The sequence below is a fragment of the Mirounga leonina genome, unplaced genomic scaffold (genome assembly GCF_011800145.1).
Source record: "Mirounga leonina isolate KUSES-001 unplaced genomic scaffold, KU_Mleo_1.0 Mir_152, whole genome shotgun sequence".
Lineage (NCBI taxonomy): Eukaryota > Metazoa > Chordata > Mammalia > Carnivora > Phocidae > Mirounga > Mirounga leonina.
This window is the reverse complement of record NW_023270380.1, coordinates 12013123-12031730: the sequence shown is the minus strand read 5'-3', so window position 1 is coordinate 12031730 and position 18608 is coordinate 12013123. Positions and strand designations below refer to the sequence as shown.

General features: G+C 47.7%; 1 protein-coding gene across 12 annotated transcripts in view; it reads right to left on the bottom strand.

Annotated features, from left to right (window-relative positions):
- SGMS1 (sphingomyelin synthase 1) overlaps positions 1-18608 on the bottom strand; it is a 268293-nt gene that overhangs the window by 163229 nt on the left and 86456 nt on the right. For 10 of the 12 annotated variants that reach the window (XM_035008582.1, XM_035008580.1, XM_035008590.1 and 7 more), the window contains one exon: positions 16939-17028. The exons of 1 other annotated variant lie outside the window; for it this stretch is intronic. The gene's annotated coding sequence lies outside the window, so the exon portion shown is untranslated. Of the gene's footprint in view, positions 1-2186; positions 2227-16938; positions 17029-18608 lie in introns of all 12 variants that reach the window. One more of the 12 variants, XM_035008588.1, reaches the window with a different exon arrangement.

Genomic DNA, 18608 nt, shown 5'->3' with positions numbered 1-18608 from the left:
TCCAGATCCTTCACTTTCAATGTATTTAGGCAGATGCCCTCAAGAACTCACAAACTTTTTCTAAGGAAGTAAAAATGTGCAAATTTATAAATATACATCAACTTTGTGATCTTAACAAAAGCTCCAAAAAGTGGGTTGATCTGTCACAGGTGTGAAAATGAACTTATCATCCAAATAAGATTCTCAGGACAAATCAATTTCTCCCAAGATAATTCAAATGGATACAGTTGAGTCCAACCTGAAGTAAGGTGAACTAAAAGATCAGCATGAAACTAAGGCCCATACAAACAATGGCTGCCGGAGAAATTCTCAACTCTTCCTAAAATCCTGTGAGGGAACTACCACCCAAGCCCCAGCTGGGTGGGGAGTGCCACCTTACTGAAAAATGAGAGTCCTGTACTCCTCCCAGAGGTCTGCAGAAGGCTCAGCCCTCTGAGTAAAAGTCTCAGATGCTCATCTGCCTTTGTCACTGAGAGGGAAATGATTAGCTACTGCCTGGGCAGAGAGGGGAAATGACCTTGCGGGCTTGTGTGAAAACAACAAAATGCTGTTTTTCCAGAACAGGTGATTAAGAACATGCTGTCCTAAGTGCAGTCAAGTGAAACGTTCCTTCCTGGTTTCCAGCCGTCAGAGGAAGAAAAGCACAAAGCTGCTGGCCTGGCCGCTGACGAACAAAGCCTGGGGGTCACCTCCATGTGCATTTACTGTTCCATAGTCACTGTCATCCTGACAGCCCAGAGTGACTGAGGCCGCGGAGACTCAGGAGGACAGACAGCTGTCAGGATATACTGACTCTGTTGCTCTATGTATTTAACATGGCAAGTTATTAAGATCATACAGGTTTTACAAAGAGAAAGAACAAAGGCCAAGAAATCTGAGTAAGTTACACCAACACCACAACTACACATCCTCTCATGTTCCTGGGAACCCAGAAACATGTTCTATCTGCTCTGATTAAGGAAGATTCTGAATGAGATGGCCTATATGAACAGTGACCGTATTTCCTATCTAAAAATTGGGACACAATCTGACAAGCATAAACACATATCTGGAATCCACCAGGCAGAATTTTGCAACCAAGAACGGGCTCACAAAATCCCAGTGTGTCACCACCCTGCCCACCTAGCAAGATTCCCAGGCCCCTCCTCTGGAGATCTGATTCAGCAAGCCTGGGTGGTGCCTGAGAATCTCTACTTTTAACAAGCACCCCGAGGAGATTCTTATACTCGGGCAAGTTTGGGGAACACTGGATTGGACCAATGATACACCATAACACTTAGCTCTCTTTAAGACCATTCCACCTTTAAATTCCACTTAGCAAAAGAGCATCAATTATGTTAGCTTATAAATGGTAACAATAATGAATATTTGTCTTCTCCCAACCCCTCAAATCATAATACAATTTTGGTGATGCCCATTTTAGAGAAATGGGTTACGTGACTTGTTCAGGGTTACACAAACAGTGGATGAAGGGGGGCAGGGGGGTGTTCATGCTCCGACAGCTACACTCAGAACCATTCCATACACTGCCTCCTCTTTCACAGCATAGATCCTGCTCCTGTCTCACAAGGAATAGCAGTTGATTGATTCCCAAAAAGTCGTAACGATTTAGGAAAACATTTCTGAGCTCTCAGTCCTTTCAAACTGCTAGCTATGTAGCGACCCAGAGATCCACCGATATCTCTCTAACAGGAGGTTTTTATCCTGTGCTCCTCTCAGATTTCTCTTTCAGGGAGTTTTGATCCTAGCCTCCACACCTTTCCCCAGAAAGTATAAAGAAGGCATCAAAGGCCAATGGACCCTGCAAGAAAAACTAGCAATTAGCTTAGAGGAAGTGCAAGGTGCTGTAATTTAGCCCCCAAATCTGAACAATATATCAGACTGAGAGCTAGGTGTCTACAAATCACTAGTATAGAACCAAAAATACGTGATACTCCAACATTTTCGTGGTTGCTTTCTTCGATCACGTCTAACCTAACACTGAATTTAAAAAAAAAAAAAGTTTCTACTCATCCTGCCTTAAAAAAAAGTCTTGACTTATCAAATGAGCAGTAGAGTATCAAAATATCACCCCCCCACCGCCCACCTATTTCTGGCCTGAGGTTAATTACAAGTCAATCAAGTTTGAAAAGGATACAAAAACCAGAAGCCAAATCAAAGTCACGATTCCTTCCGCAAGTACTTACGGACGGACGGCCTTCTATGTGCCAGGCACTGTCCTCGATGCTGTGGACACAACCGGAATAACACAGATTAAAAACCCCTGCCCTCAAGAAGCTCACTTCCCGCTAGAGGATGTAAGTACTGTAAGCAAAGAACCAACAAGCTGTTGGTCAGCCCTCACTGGCCAGCAAGCAAGACCGAGCAGGAGCAGGACAGATGTGGCCACTGTGGTCCCAACGGGCTTCCCCGTAAGGGGCCCTCCGAGCAGAGCCCCCAGGGAGATGGGGAGCAAAGCCACACGATATCCAAGGGGAGCATGTCCCCTAAGGGGAAGGAGAATGTGCAGCAGACACTCCCCCATCCAAACCACAAATGCCCCAATTTTCTCTCTGCCCAGATGGCGCCACCCCTCCCCTGGCAGCTCCACATCTTCCCATCCAATCAGCCCGTCATGTAGACTGTACCTCCTCCATGTTCATCTCCAGTCCCTCCCTGAGCAACACAAGGCCTTGTCCTCACAAGCCTGGATGACCGCAGAAGCTCTACACCTGTCTCCCCATGTCCTTCAGGTTCCCGGCCCACATGCCTATTCACTAAGAAGCCAGGGTCATTTTTTTAAATTAAGGCACATGTAACCATATCACGGCCTTCTCTAAACAGCTCCATGCTTCCCACGGCTCTCTGGAATGAAATCTGGACCCTCCTTCATGTCCAGACCCTGCAGGCACAGGCCAGCCCTGCCCGCCTCTAACCATTCCCGCCATACCCGCCCCCTTCCCAGAGCTCACTAGCCTTCCTTCAGCTTCTCTAACGTGCCTAGCTCCTTTCTGCCCCAGGGCCTTTGCTGGTGTCCCTTCAGCCTGGGGAGACCTTCCCCATCTCCCCAGCATCCCTCCCTGTCATCCCTGCAGCTCACAGTCACTGCCAGGTGGCTTTCCTGACCCGCATCCCTGCAGATTGTACAGTACACATCTCCGATGCCCCGTTTCTGCGATTCAAGATCTGTCCCGCCCCAGGAAGCTCCCAACCATCTCCATGGCAAGAACCACCTCAGCTGAACTCACTCTGGCATCTCCAGTGCCTCAAAAACAGCAGAGTTCAAAAACTACTTGGGAAGAGACTTCGCCTTCGCCTTAGCTCCCCTGTGCTCTCTGTCCAGGAGAACGCACTGTTGCATTTTCACACTGTGTCGTCTACACCTCGTGCCCTCTGGTCCTAGTAACAGGCTGTGGTGAAATAATGAGGTCCCAAGTGGGTCCGCTCTCAGTTTCACCGCATGTGACAGGGTCAGCCTGTCACGGGAAGCCCAGCAAGCAGAAGTGTCCACTCCTGGAGCCTCACAGCCCAGGACAGACAGTCCTCCAGGAGCCAGTGAAAAGGAGCTAGAGGAACAGCAGGCCCTGGGGGACAGGACGTCCTGCCAGTACACAGTTATCAGACTTTTAAAAAATCAGAGCTAGGGGAGCCACTCACTCCGGCAGGACATAAAACACCTGCACACAGCCCGTGGTTCCCACGTGAGTGGCAGCCTCCATCTGCCAGCTGGACACCAACCAGGCCAAGTGTGTTGCTCGCACGTGCGCCCGCTTACCCCAACTGCACCCCTGCAAGAGCCACGTGACCCAACCCCCCTCGGACCAGCAGGGAAGACGAGGACGTCATGGGCTCAGGCTCGCAGAGCTCTTAACTGCTGCGACCCACGAACCAGAAGCAGCCCTGTCAGACTCCAAAATCTCGGCAAAGCACAGTGATCGGCGCGCGGTATCCCCATACCACAAGGGGCTTTACCAAGTGCGGGCTCCGCTGCTCGAGCCCAAGGCCCCCGCCGACGGGCCCAGAGAGCGGCCGTGATCGGCACGAGGTCACACAGCCGAAGACTCCATCCCTGTCCCTCCGTCAGGACCTCCCCTCGCAGGAGGTCCCTGAGACCCTCAGCATACACACCCCACGTCTAGCTGGCCTAAGGAACCCCGTAACATTATGAAGACCCTACGGAAGCTTCTAGAGAGGAGCCAAAGCAAAACAGAAGGACCTTATCCCTCTCCTTTCTTGCAGCTGCCCCTGGGCTGAGCCTACACAGGCAGCCCCTGCCCTGCACGCCCATGCGGCCCTGCTGAGCCCGAAGCCTGGGGACACCGAGGCTCAAGAGGGAACCAGCCAGGGCCCTGACACTCCTGTCCAGAACACCGCTCCCTCGGGAGTGGCAATCAACACAACTTTGCTCGCACGATCCCTTCTGTACAAGAGAGGGGAGGAAGGCCTGAGCTGGCAGGGGGAGGGGGGGGTCACCTGTACCCAAATCAGTTTACTGTGGCATCCAACCGCCTCTCACTCTTCCCCAAATTAGCCGGCTCACGGCCACCAGCCACCACAGGGCCTGCCAGGCCAGACCACGCTGGCAGTGATGTGTGCTTAGAGCTCTCTTGGAGCAACGGGCCTAAATGGCCTCATGCCATCCTCAGGGGCTTTGACCCCAATACACTAAGTGCCCAAGTGGCACCTCCCAGGAGAACTTCTGTTCTGACCAGGGGCTCCAGACCGCAGCTGAGAGGGAGACGGGATGGGGCCAGCTGAAGCCCCACGACAGATCCCATCAGGGATGGCCCCCCACCCCCACCCCGGCACAAGCCCCCAGCCCAGCCACTCAGCCAAGAGTCCCTGGCCACCTCGGGCTTCGGACCACGCAGGGTGCCGTGTGCAATGCTCTACCTAAAACCGTAACCATGGGGCGCCTGGCTGGCTCAGTCGGTGGAGCATGCGGCTCTTGATCTCCGTGTCATGAGCTGGAGCTCCATGCTGGGTGTAGAGATGACTTAAATAAATAAAGTTTAAGGAAAAAAAAAACAGAGTTGCTCATCCGGTGAGTTTTTAAGTAAAAATCACATAAGAATGTCCGTAAGAGCCCCTCAAACATTTGAAGAGCGTAACAATCTAGGAGAATTAAAAGACCCACCATTCTGCTGCCCACACTTGAGGACCGAGATATAGGGTACAGAAGGGGCCCCCAGCGTCCTTGACACGGACGGTGTCCCCAGCGTTGGCAGGTCAGTTGCGGTCTGCGGACTGAGCCTCGATGGCTCACTTCCCTCCTCAACAAACGGGTCAACAACAGCTCGCGCGTGTCACAGTGAGACAGCAAATGAGAAAGAGGAAGTCAGTCCACTAGCACGTGAACGGCCCCAAATAAACCGTAAGTGAATGCTTGCTTCCTTCCCTAACGCGCTTGAAGAACTCCCTCTCTTCATCAATATTCCTCTGCCCTTTGATTAATCCCTCATAGTCTTCTTTCAACATTAACAACCCACAGACACTTTTATTCCAGCAATTCAGTATATCTTTCCTACGGACATGTGTGGAAAAATATGTCAGGATATACATCCGATGACGGTCACTCCAGCATTGGTTGTGACCTTCAAAAAAAAAAAAAAAAGTAATACCAGCTAACTAGAATACTCTTGTCGAGCTTTAAAGGTGGGTGCTAATAAAAGGAATGAAGTTTAAGGTATACAACTTGACATACTGATCAAATGGATAAAAATAAATTTTGTATACTAGCTTTGGTGTCCAAATAGTATACCAGCAGGGAGGGAAAAAAAAAGAAGGGTGGGAGGAGATAGGGGACAAAGTAATGCCCCCATGTTCACATCCTAACCCCCCCACCCCGGGATTGTAAATACATTAGCTCACACGGCAAAAGGGGCTTTGCAGATGGCTCAATTGAGGATACTAAGGTGGCATGAGTATCCAGGATTCTCCAGTGGGCCCTATCTAATCATATGGGGCCTTAAAATCAGAGACCCTGTCCTGGGTTTGATGACAGAGGAGTGGTCACAGACACAATGGAGGAAGAGGCCACAAACCAAAGAAAAGTGGCAGAAGGCGGGCAAGACCTGAAGCCTCTGACAGGTTGATTTTAACCCAGTGTTGAGACCCACATCGGGCTCCTGATCCACAGAAGCATAAGATAATCCATGTGTGCTTCACAACATAAATGTTATGGTAGTTAAGGACGACAGCAAGAGAAACAGATGCGGAGGGGAAAAGGCGGTAAATGACATAATTTTATATCTTTTTGGACACTCTGAATATTTACTATAAATGCAATGCTTTTATTTTAACTCTTAGGTAGGCACGGAGAGAAGGAAGAAATTCTTTGCCTAGTGTTCAGGTTATGACTCCCTGACCGCAAGAGGTTTCATATTTCTCAATGAAGTTGGAGAAAAAAATTAATAAAAAAAATAATAATAAAAGGCTTCCCCACAGCACTCAGCTCCTTCTGCCTGAACGGCCCCGGCTTTCTCTTTCCTGCACCAGACCAAATCCTACCTACACATCAAGGCCCACCTCAAGCAGTCACCCCTCGGGTCTGGGCCTCCTCCCCCGGGGTATCCGCCGTGGCGGGATTTACGGGGCTGTGCGGGGCCTGGCGGAGCCTGGGGGATGGGGAGCTCCCGGACCAGGACCTGCGCCAACCAACCGCTCCCTCCTAACAGGAGGATGATTAGTAAGGGCTTGCCTGACAGAAATGATTACTGGATTGCACTAATGCCAAACCAATCTAGGAAGCACCAGTTTCAAATTAACGAGGAGTCTTGGGCGCCTGGGTGGCTCAGTTGGTTAAGCGACTGCCTTCAGCTCGGGTCATGATCCTGGAGTCCCGGGATCGAGTCCCGCATCGGGCTCCCGCTCGGCGGGGAGTCTGCTTCTCCCTCTGACCCTCCCCCCTCTCATGTGCTCTCTTTCATTCTCTCTCTCTCAAATAAATAAATAAAATCTTAAAAAAAAATTAACAAGGAGTCTTCTGCTGGGAAAAACCTGTTGTCATCCAATAGGCATTACCCACCTGTCTGCTTCGCCAGCAGGCCCTGGACCTGTCACTCCCCGAAATCACAGCCAAGCATTCACTGTGTAAATCTCCTTTCAAAATCAGCTTTTGACTTTGATTTACAAAGGCTGTTGATTATCGAGAGACACTGCTTCACAGCTCCAGATCTTCTAATTTCCCGTCTGAATCTTCCAGTTCTGGCTGCCAACTCTTGGGAGTTATATTTAAATTAGACTACGGGCAGTCGGGCCGAGATCAGCCCTCCCTCCCCCCACCACACTGAACCTAACGGGACATTTTGTAATCCGTGGGGGGTGGGGAGATCACAGCACAGTTACGGCTGAGGTCGAAAACAATGCAAAACCTCATCTGCTCTATTAATGACACTTTTTTAAAAAGATTTTATTTATTTATTTATTTGTGAGAGAGAGAGCGCGCACACAAGCAAGGGGAGCAAGCAGACTCCTCACTGAGTGGGGAGCCCGATGTGGGGCTCGATCCCAGGACCCTGAGAGCATGACCTGAGCCGAAGGCAGACGCTTAACGACTGAGCCACCCAGGCCCCCTATTAATGACACTTTTAGCGTCGAAGGAGCCCGGAGAAGAGACAGAGTGACACCTGATTAAATGTTCACACGGTGACGTGTGCCTCCAATTGTCTCCGCTAACACTCCAACAGAAGCTGTTTTAACCTCCGGGTCTAACAAATACTAGAGCACCCACCTCTGTGGGAATGGTTCGAGTCCAGAGTCCCCAAGAGGCTACACTGCGGCGTCCCGGTGAGCCGCCCTGTACAACGGAGGACCCAGTGCATCCCATCCAATCACAGACAAGCGGCAGACACAGCCATCCTCGTGGGTGTTAAACCAAAGCTCGTCGTTAATTATTTATTTTTGTTGCTGGCGCTGTTTTCGTCTTAAAGTTAGATCTACTCGGGCGTAATTTATGCAGGAACCCATTGTTTTCAGGGCACAGCTCTCTGACTTTTGTCCAAACCACAGAGTCATGTAATCAGCTCCACCATCAAGATACAGAACATTTCATTCATTCCAAAGAGCTCCCTATGCCCTCTGTAAGTCCATCCTCCCTGCCCGTTCACGACCACTCATCTGTCTTCTGACCTTGTCCTCCAGCCTTGTCCAGAACGTCACGAGACATGGGATCACACAGCATGGACCCTGGAGAGGCACACAGGATGTACCTTTTTGAGTTTGGCTTCTTTCCCAAAACGTATAATGCACATGAGACTCATTCCAATAACTGTGTGTCCCTGTCACTGCTGAGTTAGCATTCCGTTGACAGACGTCCCAGCTCACGCGCCCACCACTAGTTGAAGGAGGATTTAGTGTTTCCCAGTTTGGGGCAGTCGTGAATGAAGCCGCTAGAAACGCTGAGGAGCTGGGGAGACACATTAAGACCCTGCTCTTGGCCCTGAACTAGTCGGGCCTCCTACACATAGAACGCATTCACGTTTACTAATTAAGGTAGGCACTCCCACATCAAAACACTATTTCTTTTGCAATCTTAATTGTATTACAATTATTTGAAAGTATCAGAAAATTATTTCAGCCCATACTTTCAAAACCACTAGCTGTTGGAATAAATGACTACACGGCTTGTAACCACAGCCTTCTCTTAGCTAGCACCGTGATTTTTGCCGCCCGTCGGCAGACTGGGGACCGGTGGTCATGACCGTAAGCCCTCTGAAGAGAAGAGGGGAAGGCACGGCAGCCAGACACACTCTCCCCTTCTGGAAGACCCAGCGAATCTCAGGGATAGCTGGTGTGGCGTGGAGAACCACCAGGTAATCATGCCCGAAATATATTCAAAAACTAACGGGTCACCCTTCCACTGGTTTCACTTACAATTTCTCTATCGTGCCCAATCACGGGTAACCAATGCTATCATGACGATGCTGGGTGCTGAAGACCCTGAGCTGTGCGCTGCAAGTTGCTAAGGACCGGCAGGTCTCCGGTCCCACAAGTTCAAGTTACACCAAAGTGCTTTCAGTCTCTCTGTTTTCACTACAGATTCCACTGAAAAACAGCGAAGCAAGGAAAATTGCTCTTCTCAGCTCCAGCTCAGAAAGCTCACCAGACACCGGTGTGGGCCTCTGGCCCCCAAAGCACCCACCCCGGTGGGGCTCCCCGACAAGGGCATCTTCCCCCAACATGTGCTCTAGGCTCTAAAGTTACCGTCTATGCCGCTTCTGCACTGCCCTCCATCCCACGCCAAAACTCCCCTTCCCGGCCAGTTCATCTGGCAAATGGACAATCCAAGGCATGAAAGACACAAAGTTGCTCCCACCCCAGGGGTTTGGGATAATAGTTCAAGACCACACATTAAGATGTAAAAGTATCTCCCAAGCTCTCACTAGCCCAAAACGTATTACAATAATTGACTTAAAGATGAGGACAGCGCTAAGAATGCATTAAACACAGTCATCAATTAGTGAGATCGATACTGAGCCTTATATTAAGCTCAAAATTAAGCCACTTAAGCCCCAACCATTTTAACTGTATTTGTACACATCTTTTAAAAATATAAGCTTTGGGGGCGCCTGGGTGGCTCAGTTGGTTAAGCGTCTGTCTGCCTTTGGCTGGGATCAAGTCCAGAGTTGGGTTCCTTGCTCAGCAGGGAGCCTGCTTCTCCCTTTCCCTCTACCCCTCCCCGCTGCTCGTGCTCTCTCTCACTCAAATAAATGAATAAAATCTTTAAAAAAAGAAAATAGGGGGCGCCTGGGTGGCTCAGTTGGTTAAGCGACTGCCTTCGGCTCAGGTCATGATCCTGGAGTCCCGGGGTCAAGCCCCGCATCCGAGCCCTGCATCCGCATCCTGCTCCTTGCTCAGTAGGGGGTCTGCTTCTCCCTCTGACCCTCCCCCCTCTCATGTGCGCTCTCTCTTTCTCTCATTCTCTTTCAAAAACAAAACAAACAAACAAACAAACAAACAAACAAGGGGCGCCTGGGTGGCTCAGTTGGTTGAGCGACTGCCTTCGGCTCAGGTCATGATCCTAGAGTCCCTGGATCGAGTCCCGCATCGGGCTCCCTGCTCGGCGGGGAGTCTGCTTCTCCCTCTGATCCTCTCTCTCTCTGTCTCATTCTCTCTCTCAAATAAATAAATAAAATCTTTAAAAAAAATATCTATATATATAAGCTTTGGAGCACACATATTCCTAGCTGCTCTTTCACATCAGAAACTGGAATGGGTAATTCCTCGGCCACGGAACCCTGCCAGGGATCAGTAGGAACTGTTTACAGAATGACCCAGAGGAAATGTCACACCCCCGTATTTTCAAACCCACGAAGAATAACTGTGAATCAAAGCTAGTCTGAATCTCATTTCAATTCCACATTTCCTCCTACCCAAGGAAAGGAAGCATATTGTTAAGTTCAAAAGACCCAAACACGATATCAAAAAGCTGCCTGTGAGCACCAAACAAAAGATGTCTTATATAATTTATCTACAAATGCTAAAAATGCAATTCACTGCAATTATGCCTCTGCCTACGGACCATTGTGCCCTGTCATAGGTATTTCTAAAGGATGCAGTTGAAGCGAAATGCCCATCTTTCCTGGCAAGAACAGAAACCAACATTTTGGTGATTATCTACCTACTATGTGCATCAAACTCCGATATAATAAGAATTTGAGGCTCCTATATATCCCTTAATGTCCATTCTCCCTTTCTTTCTTAATAACAGAACCCCCACTTTTGTAACTGGCGCCTAGCATAAGAACCATAGCTCCCAGTGTCTTCTGCAGCTAGGTGTGGCCATGGGGCGACATTCTAGCCTGGAAGTTCCCAAAGTGGGTCTGGGGACCCCTGGGAGACCCCACGCCCCTTTTAGGTAATCCATGGGGCCAAAACTATTTTAATAATAACACTAAGATACGATTTGCCTCTTTAATGCTCACTCTCTCGTGAGCATACGGGGGAGTTTTTAGAGGCTATGTGGCATCTGATACCACAAAAGACTGAAAGCAGAAGCTGGTGTGAGCGTCCAGCTGTCTCCTATTAAGGCAGAATTAAAGAGATTTACAAAATGTAAAGCAGTGCTAGTCTTCTCACTACTAGTTAGAAAATTTTATTTTCCCCAAAAAAGTAATTTATGCCAACCTATAATGGTTCATTATTTTTAAATGAATTATCTTTTTAAATTTAAATTTAATTCAATGGCAGCTTAAAATATTTTAAATTTAAATTTAACTTAATTAAATGATGGCTTAAAAAAACACAAATTATTTTATAGTTCTGGAGGTCAGAAGTCTAAGAACAAGTCTTATGGGGCCAGCATGAAGGTGTTGGTAGAACTGAGTTCCCCCCTGGCCTTTCCCAGAGGTCGCCTGGGCTCCTTGGCTCATGAGCCCCTCCCTTCCAGCAATGGCAAGACTTCAATCTCTGCTTCCATCCTCCTGACTCCCTCCTGCCTCCCCTTATAGGGACCCTGGTGATTACCTGGTTACACCAGATCATTCAGGATCCTCTCCCCATCTCAAGATCCTTAACTTAAGCACATCTGCAGTCTCTCTTGCCATGTAATAAGGTAACATATTCACAGGTTCTGGGCATTAGGATGGGGACATCTTTGGGGGCCATTTTTCTGCCTACGGTAAAATGCGAGATATAACGCACATAAGTGAAACTCTTTGGGGCCCTCAATTGTATTTAAGAGTATAAAGGGTTTCTTAAGAGCAAAACATTTGAGAACTACTGTTCCAGCACATGAACAGATTAAGGTAGTTATCAGGTGGGAAAATAAAACCCAGAAAAAGCTAAGTCATCAACCAAAGTCATAAAGACCGTGAACAGAACTTCAGCTTGAACTCAGGTTGTCTGGCTACCAATGAACCTAGTATGACTCCCTCTAGGCCATGCTGTCAACCCCATACACCCCGACTGAGAAAAAGACAAATAAAAGTCATTCTGTGGGCATTTCTGTGGGCATCAAATAAAGGGTATGACAACAAGCATTTGGATGTGAATTTGCTGAGTGGGAGGGAGGTCAAGTTAGAGAAGAAGGTGCCAAAAATAAGCCTGCTTTTCAAAACCTTATTTAGAAATAGACAAGTTCATTACCTCATGTGGGAAAGGAGGAAAATGCTATGAATGGCCAAGTGTCCTGTGCTGAGTCAGAGGAGAAGCCAACCATTCATGGTCTAGACAAGCCCAGTTAGGGCCAAGGTCATGAGACACGGGGCATGGGGCATGACGTGCCACAAAGCACTGCTCGGGGTCACACGACGGGGCCTGATGAGCAGACTCATCTTGACAAGACTGTCAAACCCCAGTTCTTCACACCCTCCCTGAGAAGGACATGTGAGAGCCCGCATTCCTGGGCTGTCTCTCTGCATCACTCTGATAGGACCAGAGTCAAGACTTCGCAGCAAGAAACTGCATTCGGGTGACTGTGTTAAAATCATGCTAATGATCCAAATCTCAGCCTCCCAAGAACACTTGTTCACCGTAAAAGAGGAGAATGGGGAAGTCCAAAGGGCCAGCGGCCGCTCTACCCAGTCACTGCCCGGGCCCAGGAACAAGGGACAGAACGGGGATTCGCTCCCTCTCTGCGCGCTCAGGCAGCGTGCGCTCCTGCACGGTGGCTCCTTGGGAAGCACCAGCCACCCCTGGCAGCTCCTCAGCTCTTCTGCATCTCCTGCCCCGCTCCCCGGGAGAAGCTTCTGGAGTGCTCAGCTAACCACACCACTTGGAAAGCGAAAACCTTCCCTAGCGCCTGAACTGACAGCCAACAAGAACCCAAAACATGAGGACACAGACTACGTAACTGCTGTCCACGGGAGGAAAAGCCACAGAATCATCTGATGCTTCTGGTTTCCAAGGAAAAGCACAGAGCCACTCCTTCAGAGTATTTCTAGCCACAGAGTGCAGCGTTTCCCGAGAATGTTTCCAGTGCCTGCCTTTTTATGATTACACTGGTGTTACAAAAATCCTCCCTGCAACCTACAGAGCATGAAGATGTTCCGGAGCAGACACGCCTCCCAAAGCACTCCCATGCCAAAGCTGTAACCCACACACACCTGTCAAGTGCAGCAGCCCACAGGTGATGATTCTGCTGTAGAATGAATTAAAAAACTATAAAATCAGCAATCTCGGTTGGCATCCATTTTGAAACAAAACCTGTTTTCATGTGCTGATGCCCAAGGCAACTTGACGTTTTACAGATCAAAGACATGCTGTTTTCTGTGCCGATTAAGGGAACATGCAATGTAAGGACAGGGGGGTTTGGGGAGACAACGCCTCTTCTAATTCACAATGGTAAACACCTGTTTTCTGCACTCCACGTGAGGGAGAAAGGCATCCACAGGCAGAGATCCACAACTAAATCTTTTATACCCAGGATTCTGGATAAAAAGAAAAATGACACTCTAACAGTAGACACGGAGAAGCAGTGAATAAGAACTCCGTGCTTATGAATTATTCCAAAAGTAGAGATTTGAATTTCCAAAGAAGGGAATATTAGTAAATTAACCAGAATTAGTGCATTAGTAGATTAACTAGGAAAAAAAACAAACAACCCAACACAGGCAAAAGTTTAAGGCCATAGTATGTGATGTGAGTGTCAATATGGATTAGCGAGCTCTCAAGGAGATCGCTACCGTGCTAGCCTGTAGCCATGAGTAAAACAAAGTAATGTACCAGTAAAGTTCTAAGAGTTGAAGAAAACTGATAAAGGGTACATACAGAAAACTGACTGTGAAGTATTGCTTGGGTACTACTAATTTAGTAATTACGGTGGACTAGGTATTTGAAGGGCCCATCTGCTATGCTGGAATTAGGTTCTGAATAAATTAATTTTGGGAATACTTTCTAGTACACTGGCTAGCTCCAGCTAGAGAAACGAACACCAGGAAGACATGGCAGGGACAGTGCACTGAAATCTGAGCAAGGAAGAGAGCGGCAGTTGCTGTGGAGGCCAGGTGAATACCAGCAATGGGATGGGGCATCCAGACCCTCTGCTTTCTGCAGGGAGGGAAAACCCAACCAGAAACCAGGATTCCCAAAGGAAACGAACATGGTCCTGACTCTGTAGCACCCCCTGGCTCCGAGAACAAACACACACAAATTTCAACAAGACCTCAGGATTCTGCCATATAATTATCAAACAAATATGACCACACAATCAAAGCTCACCATGGACACTAGGTAACAAGCCACAAACACAGATTTACTGGCATTATCCGATACAGAATATGGAACACTCTCTTTGGTGTTGCTTACAGACATGAAAGATGGAGGTGGAAAAAAAATGAGCAAGCAAAAAAAGAGACCACTAAATATATTCAGCAGATTGGAAGCAGAAATTGAGCTTTTCAAGATGAAGAAATAGGGGGCCTCGGTGGCTCAGGTGGTTAAGCATCTGCCTTCGGCTCAGGTCATAATCCCAGGGTCCTGGGATCGAGCCCATCATCAGGCTCCCTGCTCAGTGGGTGGCCTGCTTCTCCCTCTCACTCTGCTCATGCTCTCTCTCTCTCAAATAAATTAAATACTTTTTAAAAATATTAAGAAATATAATCATTGAAATTAAAAACTCAAAGGATGTGTTAAATAAAAAATTCAACACCACTGAAGAGAAAAGTACTGAACTGGAAGCTAAATCTTAAGAAATTACCTAAAATCAAACAGAAAAAAAGGACAGGGAAGAAAATACCAATTACAAATTAAAAAACATAGAGAAGAAAAAGAGAAGCTCTAACATCTACTTATCAAAACCAGAAGGAGCAAATAGAGTGAGGGGAGAGAGACAGCATTCAGAGCATTAATAGCTGGGAAATTTTCAGAGCCAATGAATGGTATGAATCTACAGATACACGACACACAGCAAATACAAACAGTATAAAAACCAGAAAGCCGCACACAGACACAGGGCAGGGAGACTGCAGGGCCCCGATGACAAGTAAGTGATCTCAAAATAAGCTAAGCCATTTACCAAAGAATGACGATGAAAGACCTACCGTGGTTTCCCAAGAGAAACAACGAAAGCCGTAGGACGATGAGCAGTATGTTCACGATGCTGCCAGACAGTGGCTGTCAGCTAAGAACTGGGACAGCAACATGAACACATGTTCACATAAACCAAAGTCGAAAGAAGCTACCACTCAGTGATTCTGAGAGAAGACAATTCTGAAGGAGGCACCTCTCACCAGGGGAAAGGTACAGGATGGAGGAAGGGAAGAGATGCAAGACATGGTGGAAATATGAAATTAAACATAGCATCTCTAACGGGTAACCATAGTCTGACGTGTCCGGCAAAACACAGAACTGAAACACAGAAAGGAAGGCATGAGAACAGAAGGAGACACTGTTCACTAGGTGTCCTACAAGTTCATACTATTCTGAGAGGGGAGAGCAACAACTTAACTACGGATTGACTTCAAAACCATGAAGCAGGCACAGTGTACTTTCAGGGTAATCACCGAAGGACAGAAACGGAATGCATTCCAAACCCGCAGAGAAAAGAACACTGAATGAGAACACAAATCAACAAAAACTTCAACCAATCAATCAAAACAAACAAAAAAAAGATTAGCAATGAAAATGAACCAAACACATATAGTTAAGGGAGTACTAGACAGTATTTCAAAAAACAAAACCAAAAAAAAAAAAACCAGAAACGAAGAAAAGCGCCATTAGCCATACAATAAAAGACTGAAAATTTTGTCTACATTAAAATCACAAACTCTGTTCTCCAAAGTATAGTAAAAAGAAAAATGCTCAACCTCACTATTAATCAGGAAAATGCAAACTAAGACCAAGTGATATACTATCTTATACCCATTAGACTGGCAACAAAATACCCAATTTTGGAAGGAAGTGGAGCAACAGATAAAATGTGATAGATTTTTTTTAGAAGATTTTATTTATTTATTTTTGCGAGAGAGAGAACACAAGCCGGGGGGGAGGGGGGCGGTGCAGAGGGAGAAGCAGGCTCCCCGCTGAGCAGGGAGCCCGATGTGGAGCTCGATCCCTGGCCTCATGACCTGAGCTGAAGGCAGATGCTTCACCGACTGAGCCCCCCAGGTTCACATGCAACAAGTGAATGTGAACAACACAACTGAGTAAATGTAACCTGCAGAATGCTATGTGCAATATACCCTTCTTATCCAGCCTGAAAACAAGCAACACGAAGCACTCTCCTGTTTGCGTATGTACACAGAGATGGGAACTGTGTTTCAGGATGCCAAGCAACCAGCACCAGGAAGAGCGCAATCCCATGCAGGGGATTTTCACTCTTGGTCAAGACTGTTTCTCAACACAAGCAATGGTGTGCTGGTCTGGTTCTGGAGCAAACCCTTCACGTCATGGCAGGCCGGCAAGCCCGATGACACAGCCCCAGGCCGTCCAAGTGCAGAGCAGAGCGCACGCTGGGTAGCCACAATCTTCCCAGATAGAGAGCCTCCATCACAACCAATTCCAGAAAACAGGAAAAGTCCTGGGCCCAAATGGCACCCTAGGCCCCCCGCCCCTGGAACCTTCCCTCATAATTTCTTCTACAAGCAATTATATGACAAGGTATAGTTTCAGTTAAAGGTGAAAAATGGTGTAGACTCAGGAGAGATTTTCCTGAATCCTGAATCCAGATGGCCCTTTTTCCTTTTAAATGTCCTGATTTATTACGTGACTTGAGAACTCACAACACCCTTTCCATCATCTTCAGCGACCCTGGCAGATGCTACTCCTTGGGCCCTTCATTTCCCACATGTCTACACCCTGGCCCGTGTTGCCTTCCCAGTCCAATCCTGTCTCCTTCCTTCCCCAAACCAGACTTGGCCTTCCCTGGGCTGATGTTGAGCTGGGGCCCCTCGAAGGCCTAGAGGGCCCCTCCATGCAGCAGAGCCTCATGTACAATCACAGAACAAAGCAGGAGTGACTCTGGGGAACTTCAGATCCATGACATGTCTGCAAATGGATAAAAGGTGGAGTCTGACTTACGTGTTGTCTTTCATACACTCTCTGCTATGCTCCTACTTCACTGCTCTCGAAATTCAGAAGATCTATAGCTCTTCGGTCACTGGAGCTTGCCTGGAATAATAAGGACAGGAAATGAGAAAGGAGGCAACTAGAAGGAACCAAAGGGCCCACTGGGGAAGGAAACTCTCTTGTGCCATCATTCTTGACATTTAAAAGGGAAAAGGGCCACCAGAAGTAAAGAAAATCTCCATCAACCTCCAGTCAAAGCCATTTTTCGTCGTTAACCAAAACTATTAATAGTAATTTTTTTAAAAGATTTTATTTATCTGACAGAGAGAGACATAGCAAGAGAGGGAACACAAGCAGGGGGAGTGGGAGAGGGAGAAGCAGGCTTCTCACAGAGCAGAGAGCCCAATGCGGGGTTCGATCCCAGGACCCTAGGATCATGACCTGAGCCGAAGGCAGACGCTTAACAACTGAGCCACCCAGGCGCCCCTATTAATAATAATTTAATGCTTTCAGAAGAAATCTTCGTTATTTACAAAGACCTTTCACACACACTTTTTTTTTTAATTTGAGCCATAGACTTTGAGAATAGGCAAGTATCATTTTAAATGCAGCAGCTGACGTTCCCTCATAGAGGAACGAGAACCACCTGGACCATTCCAACCCTCTTCCATGACACCAAATCGTAATAGGAGGGTTTCAACCTGAAAAGCAGTATTATTATTTCTCCTTGCACTGCATATACTTTCTCAGCCAACAGACACAGAAATGGCTTTGCCTGTTGAGTGACAAAGTGACGGTCATAGGATTAAATGTTTATTTACCACAGGAAACTCAGGAGGTAGAACATGCACACCAGAATAGTTAAGAAATGCGCGTATCTTGTCCACACACCCTCCTTTTCTCTTTAAGTCATAGTTATAACAGCTGGGCTGCTTCTTTTCTTTTTAACTTTTTATTTGGAAATAAGTTCGAGCTTACAGAAAAGTCACGGAACAGTAATAGTACAAAGAACGCCAAGCACGCCTCACTCAGATGCCCCTACCACCACCCAGCAGCCATGGACCTGACCACTCACTCGCTGCAGACTCGCTACGGACACACACAGCGTCGATTCTGGGCCGGGGGAGGTACGTTCCAGGCGTCATGGCGCTTCACCTCTAAACACTTCAGAATGGGGATATCCCCAGATGGCGGTAAACCCAGTACTTTACCGCCATCTTCAATTAACCCCACGATGCGCTTCATGGAGACTCTTTCCCCCAATTCAGGATCCAGTCCAGGGGCAGGCGTATAGCATTTAGCTGCATTATTCCGAAACACACAGCTTGCTTTGGTCTTTCATGGCCTTCGCAGTTCAGATTAGTATCCCCCATCTCTTTTGTATTAATAAAGCATTTCTGTTTTGACTTGTCTGACGTTTCCTCATGATTCAATTCAACCAGAAACCACTGAGGTGATGCGTTCTTCTCCAGGGGTCTCATCTGAAGGTGCGGGAGGCCCACCTGCCCCTCCTTGGCCGCCCAGGCCAAGTGCTGTCCAATTTCTCCGGTAAAAAATTATTTTTTCTCTTGAAGCTAATACGTCACCAGGGAGGAGATACTGTAAGGCCAGGAAAAGACCTTGCCCCTCATCAAAATGCCCCCTAGGTCTCGCGTCCATCGCTGACCTGTGCGGCCACGGCC